Source organism: Nicotiana tomentosiformis, chromosome 1, assembly GCF_000390325.3.
Source record: "Nicotiana tomentosiformis chromosome 1, ASM39032v3, whole genome shotgun sequence".
In the NCBI taxonomy this organism is placed as follows: domain Eukaryota; kingdom Viridiplantae; phylum Streptophyta; class Magnoliopsida; order Solanales; family Solanaceae; genus Nicotiana; species Nicotiana tomentosiformis.
Window position 1 is genome coordinate 15,891,415 of NC_090812.1, and position 23,677 is coordinate 15,915,091.

Below are 23,677 nucleotides of genomic sequence, written 5' to 3' on the forward strand. Positions count from 1 at the left end.
TAAAATTCCGTTCCATGACTAACCTTTACAAGGTGATTCATATCTTAAGTCTTTTTTTGGAGCTTTGTACACGATATATATTAGAATATATTTGCTTTTCTCTTAGCTAAGAAATTTCACAAAATAAATAAATTGTTAAACTAATTATTTATCTCATCAAGTTTCCTTGTATTCTACAGTGTACTAATAGGCTCTCATCAGTTGAAGATGAATATAACTGGAGTCTCCCGATTGGAGAAAATCCAAATACGAGTATTTTCTCGACCAAAGAAGATTCAAGTGTCAAAACCAACAAAAAGAATGCTGGTTGTAAGAGAAAATTGAGAGACAATCAAAAAGACTACGGAAAAAAGGATGTTGCGACTTCTTCCACCTTCAAGATTGTAAAAATGTAAGTATATTTGGTAATACTATAAAATCTTTTCCCATATGAAATGTATTAATTTTGTAAAAAAAACATTTTACAAAACTATTTCAGTTCTCTAGATCATTAATTTTCCAGTTTGCCATAAAAGTAGATGAAATATGTAATGTATAGTATAATGTATAGTAATGTATAGAGGCAAGAGTTATTTATGTTTGATATAAGTAATTTGTGTTATATAATACTAAAATATTTTCCTCAAGAACGTATTTTAGAATTTTAGGTAGGTTGTACTTAAACTGAAAACGACTTTTTCTTGATTTTTTATTTATTTATTTATGGTTTTCTAACATTCTTAACTAATCTTCTGTTTAATTTATATGGTTGATTTATTGACCCTTTTAGACTAAAGTTTTTCATCAGTGTTGATTTACATGTTTAATTATTATATTTAGAATATCTGCCGAAGATGGTGAGAGAGTAGAAAATACTGCAGAGACTACGCCTTCTCCAAACACTATCCGCAATCACAAGTGAAGAAATGGAAGCTGCAGATGACAACTACAACAATTTATTAAAAGTCTAATTTAGGTTGAAACTATAACTTTTGCAAAATCAAATTATAAAAATGAACTTTCAATTTTAATCATTTCTTAGAATGTTGAATTGTATTCAATTCATTTTCAATTTTAGATTTCGGCCACCTTATAAACTTTGCCAGGGATTCTAGCCCCCCTAAGCAGGAAATGGAAATCTCTGCGAAGAAGTGAGAATTTTGATCAAAGAAGGCTATTCAATATTGCTTGTTCAGTTGTTGTTGTTAATTACGTCTCTTCACGAAGGTTTATTTTCAAAATTCATCAGAACGGTCTGATCTTTTTCGAAAAATAATATTTACACCAAGTCAATAAATACAAATTAAATCCCTATTCATCACAAACAGATTCATCAAAAATCCAAACCCCGAGTATTAGTCAAGATTCGATGAGAGGTAAATACCTTGATATACTAAGATTAAGGCTGAATCCATCTATACAAAAGTTGAGATGTATACGGTCATCATATCCAAAACTATTTGGCTCCTAGTCATAATTGTATTATAATATTATATATTATAATATCAATAATATAATTCCGCCTCGCAGCCATATATAAGCTATTTTTTTATATGGTATAACATTATACTTCAAAACCCAAAAAAAAAAAAATGTTTCCATTGCTTTGACGAAGAATTTAAAATAAAAAGGGAGGAACTTCACTGCTGAGAAGAATTTCAAAAATATAAAGCTTTCTTTAATTATCCAAACAATTTGGTGCCAGACAATATAATCTCGTTCCGAACAACAAGACCCATATATAATCAGAAAGCGATACTCCAATTCCTTCCATGTGATTAATTAGTCTCATAATTAATCACATGAACACACAAGACATACAAACAGAATAGCTAAACACACCATTTGAATTTTGAAGAGCACGAATAATCCTTACGACTATGATCTGGAGTTTTTGTAGGAGGATGCCCATGTTGTTCATTAAAAGGAGTTAATAATAATAATGTGGGTGCTGACGCTGTGCTAATCATATTTGGTCCTTGTGATAAGAGTAATTTTCTGGTACTTGTGGAATTAGGGAAAAGTAATACTAGTATTATGAATGTTTACCCGAAGAATCGGATAACGTTGAATTTATGTATGGTTCTAAGGGCAAGTAGATTCCTTTGATCTGAAAATAACAATACACGTATTTATGGTACAAAAATAGAAGATGATGAACAAAGATATTTAGTGAGCTTTAGAAGGATACACACAATAAATTCTTAATCCCAGCCAAAAAGTGCCTTCTATTACAAAATATCTTTCCTTTTATAGCCAAGGATCACTACTTTATCTATAGCAACATGATGGAATAAATATTACTAGTGGAGGACCCATGATGGTGTGTCTCCTCCTTAATTCCCGCAGAGATTCTCTCCTTTGGTGCGGTTGTAACAGCTTTTTGTCTGTGAACTCGATACCGACTCGAGCTCGGTATCAGATCGGAACCTCGGCCTTGGTTTCGAGCTAGGTGATCACTTTTGGGTATCGATGTTCGGGACCTGTATCAGTCGATGTTACCTCGGTCGATTCGAACGCCCGAGCTCGACGCCCCCATCTCGGAATTCGTTCGGGGTCTCCATGAAGATACCCCTTGATTGAAATGCCATCCTCGATCGATCTTCATGACCGAGGATCGGTTTTAACCGTATACAGATAGCCCCCTCGTTTCTTGGAAAGGAGATGACAAAAAACGATGTGATTTCCCTAAGGTTCGACCGAATCGATAATGACGTTTCTATCGGCTTTGACTATGACGTGCGTGATAGCTGTCCCATCGATTTGGTTTTATCGAGGCATTTAATGTGTGTCAGTCGGTGGTCGGCTACCGCTAGAAACGAATCGCTATGCCTTATAAATAGTTTTCACATATAATGTTTTTCACTTTTGTGCTTCCTCTTTTCCCAAATTCCCTTTAATTAGTTTCTCTTATTTCGTTGCTTTAGTGCCGCTTATACCGGAGTTACGGTGCTGTCCCCTCTTTCACCTTTCTTTGCGATTTTTTCTTCTCATATTAATGGCGAAAACTTCAAAAATCGTACCTCACAAGGAGAAAGCTTCTTTCTCGCAGCTGTGTGACGATAAGGCGCCGCCCGAGCCGTCCGTTCAAGATTATATTCCCGGCCCGTGTATTTTAAAAATTGATTTTAAGGTGGAGAACCCTTCGTCAGTTCCGGGTCGGTGTGAGCACGTATCGATATATACATGCTCTATAGCGGAGGTTCACCTCGAGGCCGTCAGAAAAGACTGCGGCTGGGGTTCTGAGGTTGTGTTACAAATCCCCTCCCCCGATGAGAGCGTCACTACCTATGTGGAGGGATTTTTAAGTGTTTACACCTATCCCTTTACGTTGGGAGCTGTTGATCCCGTGGTTTTTGATTTCTCCAGGAGATTTCAAGTCACCCTCGGCCAAATTCATCCTTCCTTATGGCGTATAGTCATTTTATTACGTTTTTTCTCTATCAAAGTCGGAGGGTTGGATTTTTCTCTAAGCCACCTTATACGACTGTATCGGCCTCAGATTTATCGTGGACTCATTAGGCTATATCGTCGGGCATCGAAGGCTTTGATGTCGAGCATCGATGGAGATAAGGATCGAGGCTGGATGGGTCGATATATTCGAGTGAGGACTCGTGATCTTATCCCGGAGGAAAAGATGCCGTTTCCTGAAAAATGGAACTTCGACCGTAAGTGATCCATGTTTGCTTTTCGTGTCTTTTTCCGTATTTGTTAATATTATTTTCCGATGTCCAGCTGCAACTTGGATGCCACAAGCTGTGCCTGATCTCGAGGATTGGGTTCGAAAGTTAGCCTCGACTTCATCCTATGCCGAACGCGCTTGGCGTGATTTGGCTAAATGTAGATGGGAGGCCAAGAATCATGGTGAGGTTTGGTTCCTGTTTCCCTCGAGGTATATTCTGCGTTCATTTCATTATCGGTTTTTCCCTTGTATATAGGTGTAACTAGGGCCCCGATCCTGGAACAGGGGAAAGAAAAGAAACGAAGGGCTTTCTCTCGGCCGGAGGACCCTAAGCCCAAAACTCGAAAGGTGAGAAGAAAAATCATTGCACTTTCGATCGACTCGGTCCATCGACTGAGGGAGGAAGAAGAAGAAGAAGAAGAATATGGCTCTTCGGCTTTGATAGTCCGACCTACGGAGGCAGTCGAGGTTGCTAGAGTTGCTGAGCCGATGGCGGCCGTGCCTATCGGGGTTGGTTCCGAAGACCTAAGTCTCGATCGGAGTACTCCGAGTGATTTGCTCGGGGCAATGGCAATGGGTCATTCACCTTCCCTTCTGACTTTTTCTGAGGAGGCGTTGAAGGAGGCTCGAGAACTGAAGACTCCCGACATTGGTGCTGGCTCAGGTGCAGCAGATCCTTTTAAGGATTGTTTTACTGGTGTTGATGACAGTTCCGATATCGGTGATGCTTCTCTTTTGTTAGAGGAAGCTCAACGTTTTATTACTCGGGTAATGATTCTTCCATACTTGGCTTCTTTGTTCTTTTCCATACTTGGCGGTTCCGATATCGGTGATCCCTTTTTGCTTTATTGGTGTTGATGACAGTTTATAACTATGCAGGCCATCGGTAGGTTCCGAGTTGATCTTATCCAGTGTGAGGCCGAACTCCGGAAGGTCCTAGGTGAAAGAGATGACCTTCGGCTTCTTTGTAGCAAAAAAGAGGAGGCTATAAAGGATCTTCAAGCGGATTTGGCTAAGGTTCGTGAAGAAAGGGTCGAGCTCGATCAGCAGGTGAGCCTCGTTCTGTTAAAGTATGGATTCGACTCGACTGTGGAAGTTAACCCTCCGTTGTCTCAGTTGCAGCAAAATATCGAGAAGATCGGGCTACTTCGGGAGGAGGTCGATCAAATCCGGACCGAATGCAACCAGTAGAAGGAGACTATTGACCGCCTGGCAGCGGAGAAAGAAACCATCTTAACAAAGTTATTATCAGCCGACGTTCAGCTTCGAAACATCAAGCAAAAGGTGTCGGTTCAGGCTAAGAAAATCGATGAGCTTGAGATACGACTTGCTGAGGCTAAGGCGGAGGTTGAGTCATCGAAATTTTTGGCGGATAAGTCTATTGCTGTATATCGAGCTGATGCTGAGGCCGCTCAGGTGGAGGCCCGGGAAGCGGCGAAGATTGCCGATGCTCGAGCTCATTGGGTTGCCGAACTTGTTAAGTGTAGATCTCGGAGGGAGACCCTCGAGGAGATTCATGCTCGAGGTTTCGATCTTACCGAAGAGGTAAGAAAGGCAAAAGAGCTTGAAGCGGAAGCTGAAGCCTTGGCTTCTGATGATGATAATGGTAATGGTAGCAAAAGCGGGTCCGAGGGTGGGGAAGACCCCGACCCAGAAGCTTAGAGTCTAATTCTCATTATCTGTAAATTAATTACGTAGGCAATTTTGTATATATATACCAAGGTCGATTTTAATCGATCAGATTTGGAGTGACGTTTTGCTTGTTGAGTTGATGATAATGTGGTGGTTAACGTAAACTCTGAGTAAACGTAGCTTTTTCAATGTTTCAAATTCGATTGGGTCCTTGTTCGAACTCGGTAGCCCGTAGGCTTTAATATTTGAGTGTTTATTTCGAACTCGATGCAGAAGTGGCCCGTGGACTTAATATTCGAGTGATTATTTCGAACTCGAGATAATGTGGAAGCCCGTAGGCTTAATATTCGAGTGATTATTTCGAACTCGATGTTGAAATAACCCGTAGGCTTAACGGTCGACTGAGTATTTTGAACTTGATATAGAAGTAGCTCGTAGGCTTAATATTTGAGTGTTTATTTCAAACTCGAGATAATGTGGTAGCCCGTAGGCTTAATATTTGAGTGATCATTTTGAACTCGAGATAATGTGGTAGCCTGTAGGCTTAATATTCGAGTGATCATTAATTCTGGTTGCATAATAAATCTCAAGTCATTGTACATATGTTTTGGGGCAATCTAATATGAGCACGGTTCATTTTGACCATTTTGGCTCTCACAAGTTTTCCTCTATTTTTGTGAGAAGACTTTGTTGCGTCTGAACTCGATGTATTTGAGGCCCTGGTGCCCCCCGGTATTCGAGGCCGTTCGGGCTAAGGGTTGAAAGCCTCGGATACTATTTTGAAAGCGCAGCACGATCGATGGTTGCCTCATTAAAAACCTTGCCGCAAAAAACCCTTTTGGGAAAAACCGGTCTAAGGAAAAAAGAGTGCAACACGTGCTTTTGAGTAAAAGAATACTTCTGTTCTTCGTTCGAACTTCTGTACGGGACAGTTGAATAAATATGGAAAAGGTCGGATCTTAGCAGTAGTACCGTTTTAGATGTGATACATTCCAACTGCTTGATAGCTATTTTCCGTTTATGATGCCGAGCCTGTACGATCCTTTCCCAAAGTTCTCGAGCACCTGGTGCGGCCCTTCCCAATTTGGTCCTAATTTTCCTTCATTTGGATTCCGAGTGTTGATGGTGACTTTCCGTAACACCAAGTCCCCTGGCTTGAAGTGGCGAAGTTTAGTTCTTCGATTGTAATACCTTTCGATTCGTTGCTTTTGTGCGGCCAACCGGACGAGGGTAGCTTCTCGTCCTTCGTCTGATAATTCAAGGCTGGTGTTCATAGCCTCGTTATTTGCTTCTTCCGTCTTGAATCAAAATCTAGGACTAGGCTCTCCGGCTTCGACTGGTATCAATGCTTCGGAGCCATATACTAAGGAGAATGGGGTCGCCCCTGTACTGGATTTCGATGTTGTTCGGTATGCCCAAAGGACTTTGGGCAGGATTTCTCTCCATTTTCCCTTAGCGTCGTTCAATCTTTTCTTCAGGTTTTGAAGAATAGTTTTGTTTGTTGATTCGGCTTGTCCATTTTCGCTGGGATGGTATGGGGTTGCTAGTATCCTTCTTATTTTGTGGTCTTCGAAGAATTTTGTGATTTTGCTGCCAATGAATTGCTTCTCATTATCATATACTATTTCGGATGGTATCCCGAATCGGCATACGATATGATCCCACAAAAAATTGATAACCTCTTTTTCTCTTACTTTCTCGAACGCCTGCGCTTCAACCCATTTAGAAAAATAGTCAGTCATAAACAAAATAAATTTGGCTTTACCTGGGGTCGATGGTAGGGGGCCGACGATGTCCATTCCCCATTTCATGAATGGCCATGGCGATAGGACCGAGTGAAGCTGTTCTCCGGGCTGATGGATCATTGGAGCAAACCTTTGACATTTATCGCATTTACGAACAAATTCTTTTGCGTCTTTACCCATATCGATCCAATAATACCCTGCTCTGATCACTTTTCGAACTAACATGTCGGCACCGGAGTGATTGCCACAAGTGCCCTCGTGTACTTCCCGAAGGATGTAATTGGTATCCCCCGGACCTATGCACACCGCCATCGGTCCGTCGAATGTTCTTCGATATAACGTTCCGTCCGCAGCCAAAGTAAATCGATCAGCTTTAGTTCGAAGGGTCCTGGACTCTTTGTGGTCTGAAGGGAGCTTTCCATTTTTAAGTATTCAATATACTTGTTTCTCCAATCCCAGGTTAAGCTAGTAGAATTTATTTCGGCGTGCCCTTCTTCGATTACAGACCTTGAAAGTTGAACGACAGTTTCCGAGTTCAAACCATTCTCCTCGACCGATGATCCCAAATTAGCAAGCGCATTGGCCTCGTTATTCTGTTCTCGTGGAACATGTCGTAGACTCCACTGTTTGAAATGGTTCAAAGTGATAAGCAGTTTGTCCAAATACCTTTGCATTTTGCCTTCTCGGACTTCGAAGGTTTTGTTTACTTGACTTACCACTAGCAAAGAGTCGCAGTTGGCCTCAACGACCTCTGCTCCCAAATTTCTAGCTAGCTCGAGACCTGCAATTATGGCTTCATACTCGGCCTCGTTGTTAGTTAACCTGATAGTTTTAATAGCTTGCCTAATAATGTTACCCGTGGGAGATTTTAAAACTATGCCTAGCCCGGACCCCTTTACGTTCGAAGCTCCGTCCGTAAAGAGGATCCATGCCTTCGTCGATAAATTTGATTTTAACAGTAGTTCTTTTTCGACTTCGGGTACGAGGGTCGGCGTGAAATCGGCTACGAAGTCTGCTAAAATTTGAGACTTGATGGCCGTTCGAGGTCGATATTCGATATCATACCCGCTGAGTTCGATGGCCCATTTGGCCAATCGGCCCGATAGTTCAGGCCTATGTAAAATATTACGAAGTGGGCAGTTGGTTAATACGCTTATGGGGTGGCATTGGAAGTACGGTCGTAACTTCCTAGAGGCGCTAACCAGTGCAAGCGCCAGTTTTTCCAAGTGCGGATATCTAGTTTCCGCTTCTCCTAAGGTCCGACTTACGTAGTAAACAGGAAATTGCGTAGCTTCCTCTTCTCGAACCAGGACACTGCTTATGGCGACTTCTGATACTGCCAAGTACATGTAAAGTTTTTCATCGGTTTTTGGAGTGTGCAGCAGTGGTGGGTTCGATAGATATCGTTTCAGTTCTTGCAACGCTAGTTGGCATTCCGGTGTCCAAGCGAAGTCGTTCTTCTTTTTGAGTAGAGAGAAAAATTTGTGGCTTCGATCTGATGATCTCGAAATGAATCGGCCTAAGGCTGCTATTCTTCCTGTTAACCTTTGTACAGCGTTCACGCTGTTCACGATGGTGATGTCTTCAATGGCCTTGATTTTGTCTGGGTTAATCTCGATTACCCGATTTGACACCATGAAGCCGAGGAACTTACCCGAGCCGACTCCAAAAGTACATTTTTCGGGGTTGAGCCTCATGTTGTATTTCCTCAGGATATCGAATGTTTCTTGCAAATGGGACAAATGGTCCTCTGCGCGCAGGGACTTGATTAGCATGTCATCAATATAGACTTCCATTGATTTACCTATTTGTTCTTCGAACATTCTATTTACTAGGCATTGATAAGTAGCTCCTGCATTTTTTAGCTCGAAGGGCATTACGTTATAACAATATGTTCCATATCTGGTCACAAATGAAGTCTTTTCCTGGTCTTCCGGGTTCATCTGGATTTGATTATACCCGGAATAGGCATCGAGAAAGGTAAGGATCTCATGGCCGGCCGTGGCATCGATCAAGTGATCGATGTTGGGCAGTGGATAAGAATCTTTGGGGCATGCTTTGTTCAAGTCTTTGCAGTCTATACACATTCTAAGTTTGTTTCTCTTTTTAGGCACTACGACCACATTGGATAACCATTCGGGGTATTTTACCTCTCTAATGGATCCTATTTTGAGCAGTTTGGTTACCTCATCTTTTATGAATGCGTGCTTCACCTCCGATTGGGGTCTTCTTTTTTGCTTCACCGGTCTGAATTTAGGGGACACACTTAGTCGATGTGTCGTTATGTCCGGCAGGATTCCTGTTATATCTAAGTGGGACCAAGCAAAGCAATCGATGTTATCGATAAGAAATTGAATGATTTTCTTCCTGAGTTCGGGTCTCAGACCCCTTCCCAGGTATACCTTTCGTTCGGGCCAGTGATCGATCAAAATGATTTGCTTCAATTCCTCAATAGTTGATTTGGTGGCATCGGAGTCATCGGGGGTCACGAAGGATCGAGGGATCCACTGATCATTATCTTCTTCGATGCTCTGCTTATCTAGCTGGGTCGGGGCCGATGTCTTTGATTGCTATTTGGCGTTCCGGTCTTCGACTGTCCCTCTTTTTGAACCCGATCCATTCACTGGAGAAGACGAGGATGTTGGTTTTGATTCCTCGACGGAGAACATTTCCTTTGCGGCTGGTTGTTCTCCGTATACTATTTTGACACCTGTCGGTGTTGGGAATTTGAGGACCTGGTGTAGGGTCGAAGGTACAGCTCTCATGCTGTGGATCCATGGCCTTCCGAAAAGGGCGTTATATCTCATATCGCCTTCGATCACGTGAAACTTTGTTTCCTGAATTGTTCCGGCGACGTTTATCGGTAGGGTTATCTTGCCTTTGGTGGTTTCGCATGCCATATTGAATTCGTTTAAAACCAAAGTTGCGGATATGACTCGGTTTTGTAAGCCGAGCTATTTTACGACCTTCGATCTGATGATATTGGCCGAGCTACCTGGATCAATTAACACACGCTTAATTTTAATTTTATTCATGAGTACGGATATTACCAGTGCATAGTTATGGGGTTGGATGATTCCCTCTGCATCTTCATCATTGAACGATAAAGTCCCTGTGGGAGCATAATCTTGAATTCGAGATCGCTTTTCCCTCACAATCGACGTTTTAGCGCATTTGGGCAAAGGCCCCTGAGGGGTATCGACGCCGCTGATGATCATGTGAATAATGTGCTGTGGTTCTTCTTCTTTGTTTTGCTTGCCGAAGTCCTTGTTTTTAAAATGGTTCTTCGCCCTATCACTCAAAAATTCCCTAAGGTGCCCTTTGTTAAATAGGCGGGCTACTTCCTCTCTTAATTGTCTGCATTCTTCCGTTTTGTGACCATGGGTGCCATGATACTCGCATATCTGATTGGGATTCCTTTGGGCCGGATCGGTCTGCATGGGTCGAGGCCATCTGGTATCTTTGATGCGTCCGATAGCCGATACGATGGCGGATGCATCGATGTTGAAGTTATATTCCGATAATCGAGGAACTTCTATAGGATCGGCATATTTATCAAATCCTATCTTGCTCATAAGTCCCCGAGAATTTTGCCCCCGATCATACCTGCGGTTATTCCTAACTGTCTCATGTGCTGAACCGTGGTTCACCCGATCTGTGACGTACGGCTGATGTCGGTCTCTGTTTGACCTTTGTTCTCTGTTGGTTTCCTTCAGAATTTTAGTGGTTGCGCGGTTCCGACGCGTGGGTTCATACGGAAATCCCAATTGATCATCTTCGACCCTGATTTTCGATTGATACCGATTGTGTATATCCGCCCAAGTTATTACAGGGTATTCGATCAAGCTTTGTTTCAGCCGACGTGATGCTGTCAAACTTAGTCCGTTCAACCCTTGGGTGAAAGCTTGTACGGCCCAGTCGTCCGTGACTGGTGGCAAATCCATGCGTTCCATTTGAAACCGGGATACAAATTCCCTCAGTATTTCGTCACCCCTTTGTTTTACTTTGAATAGATCCGATTTCCTCGTTGCGACCTTTATGGCACCAGTATGTGCTTTTACGAACGAATCTGCTAACATGTCAAAAGAATCAATAGAATTCGGTGGCAAGTTGTGATACAAGATCATTGCTCCTTTTGCGAGGGTCTCTCCAAACTTTTTCAATAATACGGACTCGATCTCATCGTCTTCCAAATCGTTGCCTTTGATGGCACATGTATAGGAGGTGAGATGTTCGTTAGGATCGGTCGTACCGTTATATTTGGAAATTACGGGCATACGGAACTTTTTTGGGATCGGTTTCGGGGCCGCGCTCGATGGAAAAGGCTTTTGTATGAATTTCTTCGAATCCAGCCCTTTCATCATGGGCGGAGCCCCCGGGATCTGATCGATCCTAGCATCATATGTTTCGAATTTTTTGTCGTTGGCTTCGACTCGTTTTGTGAGTTCCTCGAGTAGTTTAGTAATTTCAGGAGCAGTTCCTGAGTCAGCTTGCGTATGATTTCGAAATGCTACAAGCCCAACAAGTAGCGATAGCTCAGTTGCTGAGCCAAACTCATATGCAAAGTAATCCTAACTCCAATCCACTTCTTCGAGAAGTAACCTCGATTTCCCCCGCGCTGTGGGTGTCTCGGGCTATGGGTCGAGCGCCACCCTAAATGCTTCTTTCCTGCTCGGAACGTTGATTCTCTTCTAGAGCTATTCGTGAATTGATATCTACTGGTACTTCGGCTCGAATTTTGGGTTCCTCGATTCGAGCCTCGTTGCGGTTGTTGGGTAGCCTTTCGGCCACGGGCACCGAGTTGTTAGTTTCATCCTGAAGGCCGGCTTCGAGGTCGATTGGCGGAGCCATTGCTGGTATGAAGTTGTAAGCTGGAGTGTACTGTATATTTGTATCAAATAATCACTTGTTATCCTTAGCCCCACGGTGGGCGCCAAACTGTTTACCCGAAGAATCGGATAACGTTGAATTTATGTATGGTTCTAAGGGCAAGTAGATTCCTTTGATCTGAAAATAACAATACACGTATTTATGGTGCAAAAATAGAAGATGATGAACAAAGATATTTAGTGAGCTTTAGAAGGATAAACACAATGAATTCTTAATCCCAGCCAAAAAGTGCCTTCTATTACAAACTATCTTTCCTTTTATAGCCAAGGATCACTACTTTATCTATAGCAACATGATGGAATAAATATTACTAGTGGAGGACCCATGATGGTGTGTCTCCTCCTTAATTCCCGCAAAGATTCTCTTCTTTGATGCGGTTGTAACAGTTTTTTGTCTGTGAACTCGATGCCGACTCGAGCTCGGTATCGGATCGGAACCTCGGCCTTGGTTTCGAGCTAGGTGATTACTTTTGGGCATCGATGTTCGGGACCTGTATCGGTCGATGTTACCTCGGTCGATTCGAACGCCCGAGCTCGACGCCCCCATCTCGGAATTCGTTCGGGGTCTCCATGAAGATACCCCTTGATTGAAATGCCATCCTCGATCGATCTTCATGACCGAGAATCGGTTTTAACCGTATACAATGAACATGAGTAGAAAAGAGGGATGAATTATTGTATAGCCATAAATTTTTTATATAGAGACAATAGGCTTATTGTCCCTTATTAAAGCAGTTGGCTATACTGGTAAATGGTAATGTATAAAGCTTGAGTTATTTTTACCATTCCTGTCGATAATATTTGACTATTTATAGAGACAAGACAATAGGCTTCCTTTCCCTTATAGGGCTTTCTTTGTTTTTGCGTAGGATTAGGACTTCCGGCTTATTTCTTTTCTTTTAGTTTTTGGATTCGATTTTGTTAAATTATATACTTAAAGTCTTTACACTATAACTTCAATATTTTCCAAAAATAGAAAATTACAACCATAATGTACAGAACAACGAAGTGAGATTTTTCTTTCATAAAAGAATTGCTTTCATTCACTTAAATTGATCATAGTTGACTGGTGGGATTTGTTTTTATTAACGCTCCAACTATCCCACTGCATTTGATATTGAGGAATCTTAGTTAATAGTATAATTTTTTTTAAATCAACTATCCCTACCTTATTCCTGTGTGGTACTTAAAACTGAATACATTTGTAAAAGGGGGACATAGTACCTGACCCTTTCATAGTACTTGAGAACCTAAACAATAGGTTCTATGACTGGGTGTTAAGAATTGCATAAAAAAAATTAAAATTTCTACTTCTACTACTACTTGCTGCTACTCTTCAAGGTGGATCAAAGTGGATTTCCGAAGCTTTCATTTGCCTGATTCTAAATGAGGCCAGTTCCCATTTGTCCAGTTGAAGAAGTCCCCTAATTTGCCTTGGCACACCAGAAAATTCAGAAAATATTATACGTTGCCGATGTATATGACTGATGGATGCCAATTTATATGCGACCTTATTAGCTTCTCTATAACAATGTTTAACCTTTGCTCTTTTTTCACGCACGATTCTCTTGATTTTATCGACAGTTTGAAGTATTCTCCATGGAGTACCTGATTCCTCATTGACGGCAGATACCAATACTTTCGAGTCAGCTTCAATTTCAATTTTGTCAAATCCCCTCACTAGACACTGCTGTAATCCAAGAAACATGGCTTGTCCCTCCGCCCAATTGCTCGTCCCTGGCTCGAGGTAGACGGAGTATGCCATGATGAAAACTCCATTGCAATCTCTAATTATTCCTCCAACCCCATAATTCCCTTCTACACAACTTCCATCAAATCTTGAAATACATAGGAGGAGGTTTTGACCATCTCATCATTTTATACATTCTATGATTAATCGGTTGATCAACAATACTTTGAAGCTTTTCCCATGTCATTTCCATTTGAACACGGCCAAACTTCTGTTTGACTATACATGAAAGGTTTTGCTTGCACATCTAGACCTCCACAATTCCCATATCATAATCTGTGGTAACACCTTGGTAATAAAAGAAGCAACTGTGTTTAACACTCTGATGTTCCACCATGAAAGTAGCAGTTGTAACAACTGAGTATTCCTGCAATCAATACCAAAAGGAGCACAAAAATCAGCCCACACAGATTTTGCAAAAGTTACCGAGCAAAATAAATGCTCAGTAGTTTTTGGAGATGGTGTCCTGCAGCATAAACACTTAGCTACCAGTGCAAAACCTATCCTAGCGACTCTCTCATCCATAGGTAATCTACCATGGATAGCTCTCCAAGTGAGTAAAGCCATTTTAAAAGGAACAGCTCTATGCCATATCTTAGAATCCGTAGTTGAGATGCCCCTTCTTTGTCTAAATATGCCCTATGCAGATGATATTGTGAATTCACCTCTGCTATCTGGTGACCATATTGGCATGTCAGGCTTGCCAGGATACAATTCTAAATTCACATTCAATGGTGCAATCTTGACCGCATCTGGCCATATTAATCCAGTATTTTCTTCATACCATTCACCATTGATGAAGACCTCTCTCAACTTGATATCTCTGGGTCTATTTTCTTCCCCTAAAAAATTACAGTGCGGACCAATTGATGTCCAATTATCATACCAAAAAGAGACATTGCCACCCCTCACTAGCCATACCAGTTATTCCTCTACTTTATCTTTAATCTTGCATAACTGTTTTCAGGTGTGTGATGCCCTTTTACCTGGTTTCTTTATTACAGGGTGATATCTTTCACAATATTTGGACATCATAAACTTCCTCCACAAAGAATTATCGGTCCTTAATTTCCACCATATCTTGGCAGAAAATGCTTTGCAAGTATCATGTAACGACCTAAAGTTAGCTCTGCCTTCTACATGTGAGTAACAAAGATTAGACCAAGAAATCCAATGGTGCCTATCTGACCCATCCATTGAACACCAAAGTATTTGGCGATGAGTTTCTCAATTTGAACTATTTCCCCCTTAGGAGGTTGTACTGTTGAAATCAAATGCACATGGAGAGCAAGGAGTATATATTTAATCAAAACCGCTTTACCTCCTGGAGATAACAACCTGGTATGCCAACCTCTTATCCTTATAGTTATCTTGCTAATCATCTCAGAGTAATTGGAAATCCTCTCTCTTACGACAAATAATGGACACCCCAAATATTTAATTGGAAAACTTCGTTGTTGCATTCCAATCCATCTTACTATTCCGCTACCCATGTTGTCCATCACACCAGGAGCCAATAAGAAATAACTTTTAGCCTTATTTACTAATTGACCAGATGTAGCCTCATAGGTAGCCAATGTATTCATCAATAGTTTGATTGTTTTCTTTCTACCACTAGAGAATAAAATAATATCTGCAAATGCTAGGTGGTTCACCTGCGGTCCCCTTCTATTTATATAGAATCAGTAAAGTCTTTATTATTATGTAAATTATTCAATAGTATAGACAAAAGCTCAGCAGTGATAACAAATAATGAGGGTGAGATAGGGTCCCCCTGCCTTAAGCCATTCTCCTACTTGAAGAAACCATGTATCTGGCCATTAACAATAATTGAATACCAGTTGCATGATATATGCCTTCGAATCAAACCTACCCATTGCTCTGAAAATACCAGTTTCCTCATCATTTGATAAAGATATTACCACGATACTCTATCATATGCCTTGGCCATATCAAGTTTCATGACAACGTTATCGCATCTTTGAGGATTCTGGATGCCACTTATGATTTCCTGTGCCAACATTATGTTCTCAGATATCTGTCTCACTTTGATAAAGTCCGGCTGATTTGCTGAAATTATCTTTGGAAGTATTTGCAGAAGTCTCGCATTCAAAATCTTGGATATTATATTTCTAGTCACATTACATAAACTGATTGGTCTGAGGTCTGACAACTTCTGTGGAAATTCAACCTTCGGTAGCATGACTAAGCAAGTATGAGTGAAGAATCTAGGCATAGTTGCCCCATTAAAGAACTCCAGTACAACATTGTGCACATCTTCTGCAATAATTGGCCAACACTTCTGAAAGAATATAGCATTCAGTCTATTTGGTACTGGAGCATTAGTAGGATCAATGGAAAATACACTATCTTCGGTTTCCTGCAAGGTCGGAATAGTAGTTAGCATCTCATTATCCTCCTCAGAGAATTTTGGATTAATGCATTCTAGTACAGAGAAGTCATCTGAGGCTACTCCATGATTAAAAATCTTCTGAAAGTAGTCTATAGCTGCTTTTGCAATTTGACTCCCTCTCTCTCTCTCTCTCTACTGCCCATCATCATCTTGTATTTTCAATATGGATAATCTTTTCCTTCGTCCTTTTATAATACTATGAAAGTATGCAGTATTCCTGTCACCCTCCTCCAGCCATTGTGCCTTTTCTTTTTGTACTAGCACCTCTTCTTGTATTTTTTAAAACCTCACATACTTCGCGCTTCATTTAGCTCTACTCTATGTGTAGGTGTAGTATCAATAATATGCATTGTCTCCAGGTCATTTATTTGCTTTTCAAGCCTTTTCGGTTCCTCATATATGTCCCCAAATGCTTGCCTCGACCATACACTCAATCTTCTACTCACTCTTTTTAACTTCTGATGCAGCGTCTATAGAGCATTGCCCTGAACTGTCTCATGCCACTCCTCAGTCACTACATATAAGAAATATTCATCTTTAGTCCAAAAGTCCAGGAATTTAAAATACTTAGGACGTATTGTAGAAGCCTTTTTCAAATTGATTAGAAGAGGTGCATGATCTGAGCAAACTCTTGCTAAATGCTCCACTGAAGTTTCTGAAAATTCATCCAACCATTCTATATTAAACAAGAGTCTGTCGAGCCTCTCCCATATAGTTTTAGGTGATCCTCTATTATCACTCCATGTATACCTTGGGCCACAAAATCCTGCATCTTGTAATCAACACTCATCAATACAAGATAGAAAATCAATACTCTTCTCTATTCGATAAGGTCTGCCTCCCTTCTTCTCCATCGCATATGTGACTTGATCCTAGGACCTTGTTCCCTAGGTATAGCTATAAATAGTGACTTCAACAGCCATTGTAAGACACGAATTTTCTGACAAACTTATGCTACACATTATTCCAAGTTATAATACTTTATTTTCTGTCTTACGATACTCTTATTTGCTGCCTTCAGAAGCCCTGCTCCCGGAACCAAGTTATTTGCTATTTTATCTCAATTTCAACGCTAAGTCTTGCATTTTATTAATTTATTTATCATTTTGAGATCAAGTCGATTCACTTATCTATAAATCACGCTATAAATTTAACTGTACCATTTTACGGGTAAACAGTGTGACATCCACCGTGGGACTTAGACAGTTGCATAATTGAGTTGATTCTTGCATTTATTACTAATCTGTTTGATTATTTATTTCTTAGCAAAAATGGTAAAAGATGGAAGATAACGACGTCAACATCGCACATAACGTTGAGGCATAGGAAAATCCGTCTCAACACGAGGATCAATCAGTGAAACCCGTAATGAAGAGGGCGTAGTCATGCCAGTTCATGGGGGGCGGTATCCCTGACATGTACGGGAAGCAACTCCTGATGATGCTGAAGGCAAGCATGTTGCGGAAACGGTGAGGATCCTAAGGGAACAACAAAAGGCTATCATGGCCCATCTCTCACGGCAAGACCATGCCATGACTGTATTGAAGCAAGCGTCGTCGGGTGCTTCCAACAACATGAATGGAAGACGTCCAGTTCTTCCCAGTGCTCCCGCAAATCAAATAGCACAAAGGGTATATAACAACACCCGAAGGGTGAGGTTGGCTTAGACGAGGCTGGGGGGATCGACAGCGGATCTAGTAATAATAACGGTAATGATCCTTTTAAAATCGAGCTCATGCGGTTTATGAGGGAAATAAACGCTCGAATGGACCAAATTCTGGGTACACCACCAGTGCTGAAGGGCCCAGACTCAAAGAAATACACCTAGTTGCTGGTCAAACCGAGCGCAATATTAGAGTTGATTCCGAAGAGGTTAAAAATGCCATACGTACCAAAATATAATGGAACTTCGGATCCTCAGGAGCACATCACCTCTTATACAACGACGGTGAAAGGAAACGACTTAGACTCGCACGATATTGAGTCGGTCCTGCTGAAGAAGTTCAGAGAAACCCTCACGAAGGGGGCCCTGACATAGTATTCACTTTTACCCGAGCTCTCAATAAATTCCTTCGAGATGCTTGCATATTCTTTCATCAAGGCCCATGTCGGGGCCAGGAAGCTACAAGCCCGTAAGGCCGACATATTCAGAATTTCCCAAGGAGAGTCCGAATTGCTGCGGGAGATCGTGACCAAGTTTCAGAAAGAAAGGATTCGGCTACTGGCCATGCCGCATGAATGGGTGGCTGAGGCATTCACTAAAGGGTTGAACCCAAGGAGCTCCGACGCCTCCTGGAAACTGAAAGAAAGATTGCTCAAGTTCTAGACAACTACATGGTCAGATGTCCACAACCGTTACAAATCAAAGATAAGAATAGAAGACGACCAACTCGATTTCCCCACATCAACCAAGGGTCGGGATCAAGAAAAGAACAAGGATAAGTTGAAGGATGATTTTGACGCAGATCGGCGATCTTCTAAGGGTTGGTTTCTGCCCTACCAAAGGGATGAAATGCGGTAGAGGTTTTCGGTCAGCGGACAGGTTCGCTCTCGATAGAAGCATTGACCGAGGCCAAATAACAGGTCATTGCAAGACAAAGAGGTATCAGGCTCCCAGGATTCCACCTATCCCAGATTGTCCATGTACAATTTCAATGTCATCATAGTGGAGCTGGTATCGGCGATGAGGAGCATTAAGGAAGCACGATTCCTGAGGCCGATAAGATCTGATCCCAGCCAGAGGGATCCCAATTTATGGTGTGAGTATCATGGAACTAACGGCCGCTGGACTGGGGAATACCGACATCTGCGCGATGAGGCGGTGTCGTTGTTGAAAAATGGCCATCTGAGAGAGTTCTTAAGCGACCGGGCCAACAACAATTACGGCCGTAACCAGGATAACTTAGAGCCCTCGAAGATAGGTGAAGACCCTCCCCGACAAACCATCAATATGATTTTTGGGGGAAACGAGTTCAACGGTGTGACCTTCTCGACAGCAAAAAAGACAAAGGTGTCGGTGACTCATAGCAAGAGACTTCAGGAAGTCATCGAGGACAATATAACATTCACAAAAGAAGATACCGATGGACTCCTACCGCCACACAACGATGCCGTGGTAATTCCTCTTAATGTTCTAGATTTTAAAATTAAACGTGTTTTGGTGGACCTAGGAAGTTCAGCCAATATCATTCAATGGAGAGTGCTAGAGTAAGCCAAGCTAACCGGAAGCATCATTACTGCTACAAAACTCCTCGCCGGATTTAACTTAGCAAGTATGACAACCCGAGGGGAGATCCTGCTACCCACAAATGCCGAAGGGGTCATGAAGTCTACCTTGTTTGAAGTAGTAGATGGCGACATGGTCTACAACATTATTCTTGGCAGACCATGGCTACACGAGATAAAGGTTGTGCCATCAACATGTCATCAACTTCTAAAATTTCCATCTCCAGAGGGAGTCAAACAAATAAAAGGAGATTAACCGGCGGCAAGGGAGATGAACGCGATCTCGGTTTCCAAACAGTAAAGGGAAGGAACACGCGGCATAACAATTACAGGAACTGATGACCGCTTCTGAATCAAACGAAGATGACAAAGGGGAGGAGCCGTCAGAATCCTATAAGGTACCAAAGTACTTTCAGGTACCGGAAGAAACAGACACAACCAAATCCACGTCGGAAGAACTCAAACAGGTGGCATTGTTCGCAAAGTTCCTAGAAAGGAAGTTCCATTTGGGGGCAAGATTAAACCCCAAGCTCAGGTTAGGATTTATAGAATTTCTTAAAACTAATGTTGATTGTTTTGCATGGTCGCACACGGATATGATAGGTATCCCTCTAGAGGTGGCCGTGCACGAGTTAAGCCTAGACCCTAGCATTTCTCCGGTAAGGCAAAAGAAGCGCCCAATCGCTGAGGTCAGAAACAGGTTTGTCAATGAAGAGGTAATTCGATTGCTTGATATCGGTTCAATCTGGGAGGTAAAGTATCCTGACTAGCTAGCTAAAGTAGTAGTAGTAGTAGTAGTTCATAAAAAGAATAATAAATTTTGCACGTGCGTAGATTATAAGGATTTGAATAAGGCGTGCCCAAAAGACTCGCTCCCATTGCCAAACATTGATCAATGATTGATGCAACGACTGGGCACGAGTTGATGAGTTTCCTTGATGCCTATTTCGGGTACAACTGTAATGACCCGACCAATCATTTTGAGTATTTGCACTCCGTTCAGCTATTTAAAGTCTTGAGTAGCTTCGTATGATGTATTATAACCTGTGTGAATTGTCAGTTTTGATTTTCAGGTGATTCGAAATTAGTTTGGAAGAATGAATTTTATTTTTGAAGCTTTAAGTTGGAAGAGTTAACCAAGTTTGACTTTTGAGTATTTGACCTCGGATCGAAGTTTTGATGATTCCGTTAGGTTTGATAGTGATTTTGGACTTGGGCGTATGCCTGGATTTGTATTTGGATATTTCTAGAAGGTTTTGACACTAATTGGCTAAAGTTGGAAATTTGAAGGTTCAGAATGTTCATAAGTTTGGCCGGGGGTTGACTCTGATGAATTTTATTTTTGAAGCTTTAAGTTGGAAGAGTTAACCAAGTTTGACTTTTGAGTATTTGACCTCGGATCGAAGTTTTGATGATTCCGTTAGGTTTGATAGTGATTTTGGACTTAGGCGTATGCCTGGATTTGTATTTGGATATTTCTAGAAGGTTTTGACACTAATTGGCTAAAGTTGGAAATATGGAGGTTCAGAATGTTCATAAGTTTGGCCGGGGGTTGACTGTGATGATATCGGGTTTGGATTGTGGTTCTGAGAACTGGAATAGCTTTTTTATGTCACTTAGGACTTGTATGCAAAATTTAAGCTCATTCCGAGTTGATTTGATATGGTTCGGCACGAGGTATGGAAGTTGAAAGTTCAAAAGTTTATTAAGTTTAGTTTGAGGTGCGATTCACCATTTCGATGTTGTAATGTGTGATTTGAGGACTTGACTAGGTATGTGTTGTGTTATGTTACTTGTGGCATGTTTGGATGGGGTCCAGAGAGAGCTCGGGTGTGTTTAGGACGAGTTTCAGATTATTTTGGTCATGCTGGCAGTTCTGGTGCTGGTTCATTGCACCTGTGCATAATTGTCCGCAGGTGCGGACGCGCTTATGCGGTGGAATTCTCTCTTCTGTGAATCAGAGGTGTCTTGGTGAGTTCTGCTTCTGAGGAGAAAAAAACGCAGATGGGTAAGCGCTTCTGCGAGGTCTGGAATGCTTTTGCGAGAATGGACGTGAGCTGTGTGTCCGCTTCTGCGGAGTCACAGACGCAAAAGGTGTTTCGCAGGTGCAATCATGGTTCTTTAAGCTAAAGTCGCATATGCGACATTTTAGCTCGCAAATGCGAGGCCGCAGGTGCGACATTTTGTCCGCAAATGCTGAAGTTATAGGCAGACTCATTACATATCAAAGTTTGGTTGTTTTTGTCATATTTTGAGTTGGAGACTTCGAATTTGGGCGATTTTCACAATATGGATTGGGGTAAGTGTTCTCTACTCAGTTTCAATTATATTTCATGAATCTATCTTCGTTTTTGGCATTTGGATTATGAGTTTTGAACATCGATTCGGAGTCAAATTTGAGTGAAACTAGCATGGTTGGACTCGTAATTGAATGAGTTATTGAATTTTATAAGTTTTGTCGGGTTCCGAGGTGCGGGCTTGGGTTTGAATTTTTAATTGACTTTGGGGCTTTTGATTAAAGATTCGACCTTTATCGATTGGGTTTGTTTCCTTTGGTATTATTTGATGTTCTTGAGTTTCTTTTGGCTAGTTTTGAGCCGTTCGAAGGTCGGTACGTGCGAGATGGCATTTGTAGAGTTTTGGTTGGCTTGTTCCATATTGGATTTGGCTTGTTTGAGGTAAGTATCTTATCTAAATTTGGTTGAAGCACTAGTTGCCTGAATTATTTGTGAAAGCTATGTGTTATGGGTGCCCATATGTGAGGGGTTTTAGCCATGTACGAGCACTGAGGTATTTATCCATGCTCGGGGTAGTGCTTAGGCTATGATATGCCTAGAGTTGACAGTTATGCTTTAAGAAATAATATTTCTCATATTTGTATCATTGTTATGAATTATTTGAGCCATGTTTGAAGTTACGAAGAGGCTAATTCCCTGAATAAACTTGGTAATTTCTAATTCTATGATAAATTGTCAATTTGAGCTATGATAACACACATTGAACATGCCTACACTTTAGCATGTAATTATACCAGTCTAGGAGCATGAAATCTGATATTTATCCATCATATACATGTGTTCTTGTATACTTGCTTCTGTGTGATATGATTTGTACTGGATGCGTGTGACCACGTCGGGCAGATTGTGTTGTTATGCATGTGACCATGCCGGACGAATTATGATATTGTGCTTGTGACCATGCCGGGCCGATTGTGATATTAGCACGTGAGTTATTCGTGCGAATCCAGATATTGATATTATAGCACGTGAGTTATCCGTGCAGTTGATATTATTAGCACGTGAGTTTTTCGTGCAGCGTGTAGATACAGATCTATCCCCCTAGGGTCACCATCTTATGTTTCTCTCTTGATGGTGTACAGGCGGATTGTGAGAAACCGGTGGGTTTCTGGTTGATGTGAGCTCTAGGAGAGCTGGTTATTGTTATTGGATCGGGTTGCGCACCGCAACAGACTGATATTTGGTTATTGCATTTCTTCTTTACTTGCAACTTCCTCGACTGCTTACCTGAGTTACTTGTATATCTTCTTTATATGCTGGATTGTTGACTGAGCAGAACACTTTAAGACAAAGAATTATTAGTATCAAAGTGGTTTTACCTGAATTTCCTAATTTGATTACATATCTGTTTTATACTTGTTGAAATTATGAACTGTACAGGTGTTGGTGAGTATCATTTATAGTTCTTACTTCTTGTACCTCGCCGAGTTTAGTTAGGATACTTATTGAGTATATGGGGTCGGTTGTACTTATACTATACTTCTGCACCTTGCGTGCAGATTTTGGAGTTGTTGTTGCTGTGCATGGTGGAAGCTGGCGTTGAAGATGTACATGCGTTCCAGTTATGGCTATCACTTGTGCGTGGTAGCATTTGATTCCAATCTTATTCATGTACAATCCAAACAGATGTTGTAATTATTTCAGTTCAGTTTTTCTTTTGTAAAATCTAAGTCTTAGTAGCTTATAACTTGTACTACCAGTCCTTGGGGAGTTATATAAAGATTTAGTTATTTCACTTTTGACTCTTAATTTTACTAACAAATTGTACTTACTATTATTTGGCTTACCTAGCGGGTTGAATTAGGTGTCATCACAACTAGTTGGATTTTGGGTCGTGACAAGTTGGTATCAGAGCTCTAGGTTCATAGGTTCTACAAATCATGAGCAAGTGTCTAGTAGAGTCTTGCGAATCGGTATGATGACGTCCATACCTATCTTCGAGAGGCTACAGGTCATTTAGGATAAACTTCCCATCTTTCTTTCCTTATCATGCAACATTGATTCAGCTTGAAGTGTATCTCTTTGAATTCCTTCCACTCACTCGTATACACATGTGAGCGCTCGG

At 41.4% G+C, this 23,677-nt stretch overlaps 1 long non-coding RNA gene across 1 annotated transcript; it reads left to right on the forward strand.

Moving 5' to 3' along the window:
• The first annotated feature begins 14,529 nt into the window (after positions 1–14,529).
• On the forward strand, positions 14,530–23,386 carry LOC138893420 (uncharacterized). Its single transcript, XR_011408889.1, has 2 exons — positions 14,530–15,018; positions 23,112–23,386. It is a non-coding gene; the product is annotated as an uncharacterized lncRNA (long non-coding RNA).
• The last annotated feature ends 291 nt before the right edge of the window (positions 23,387–23,677 follow it).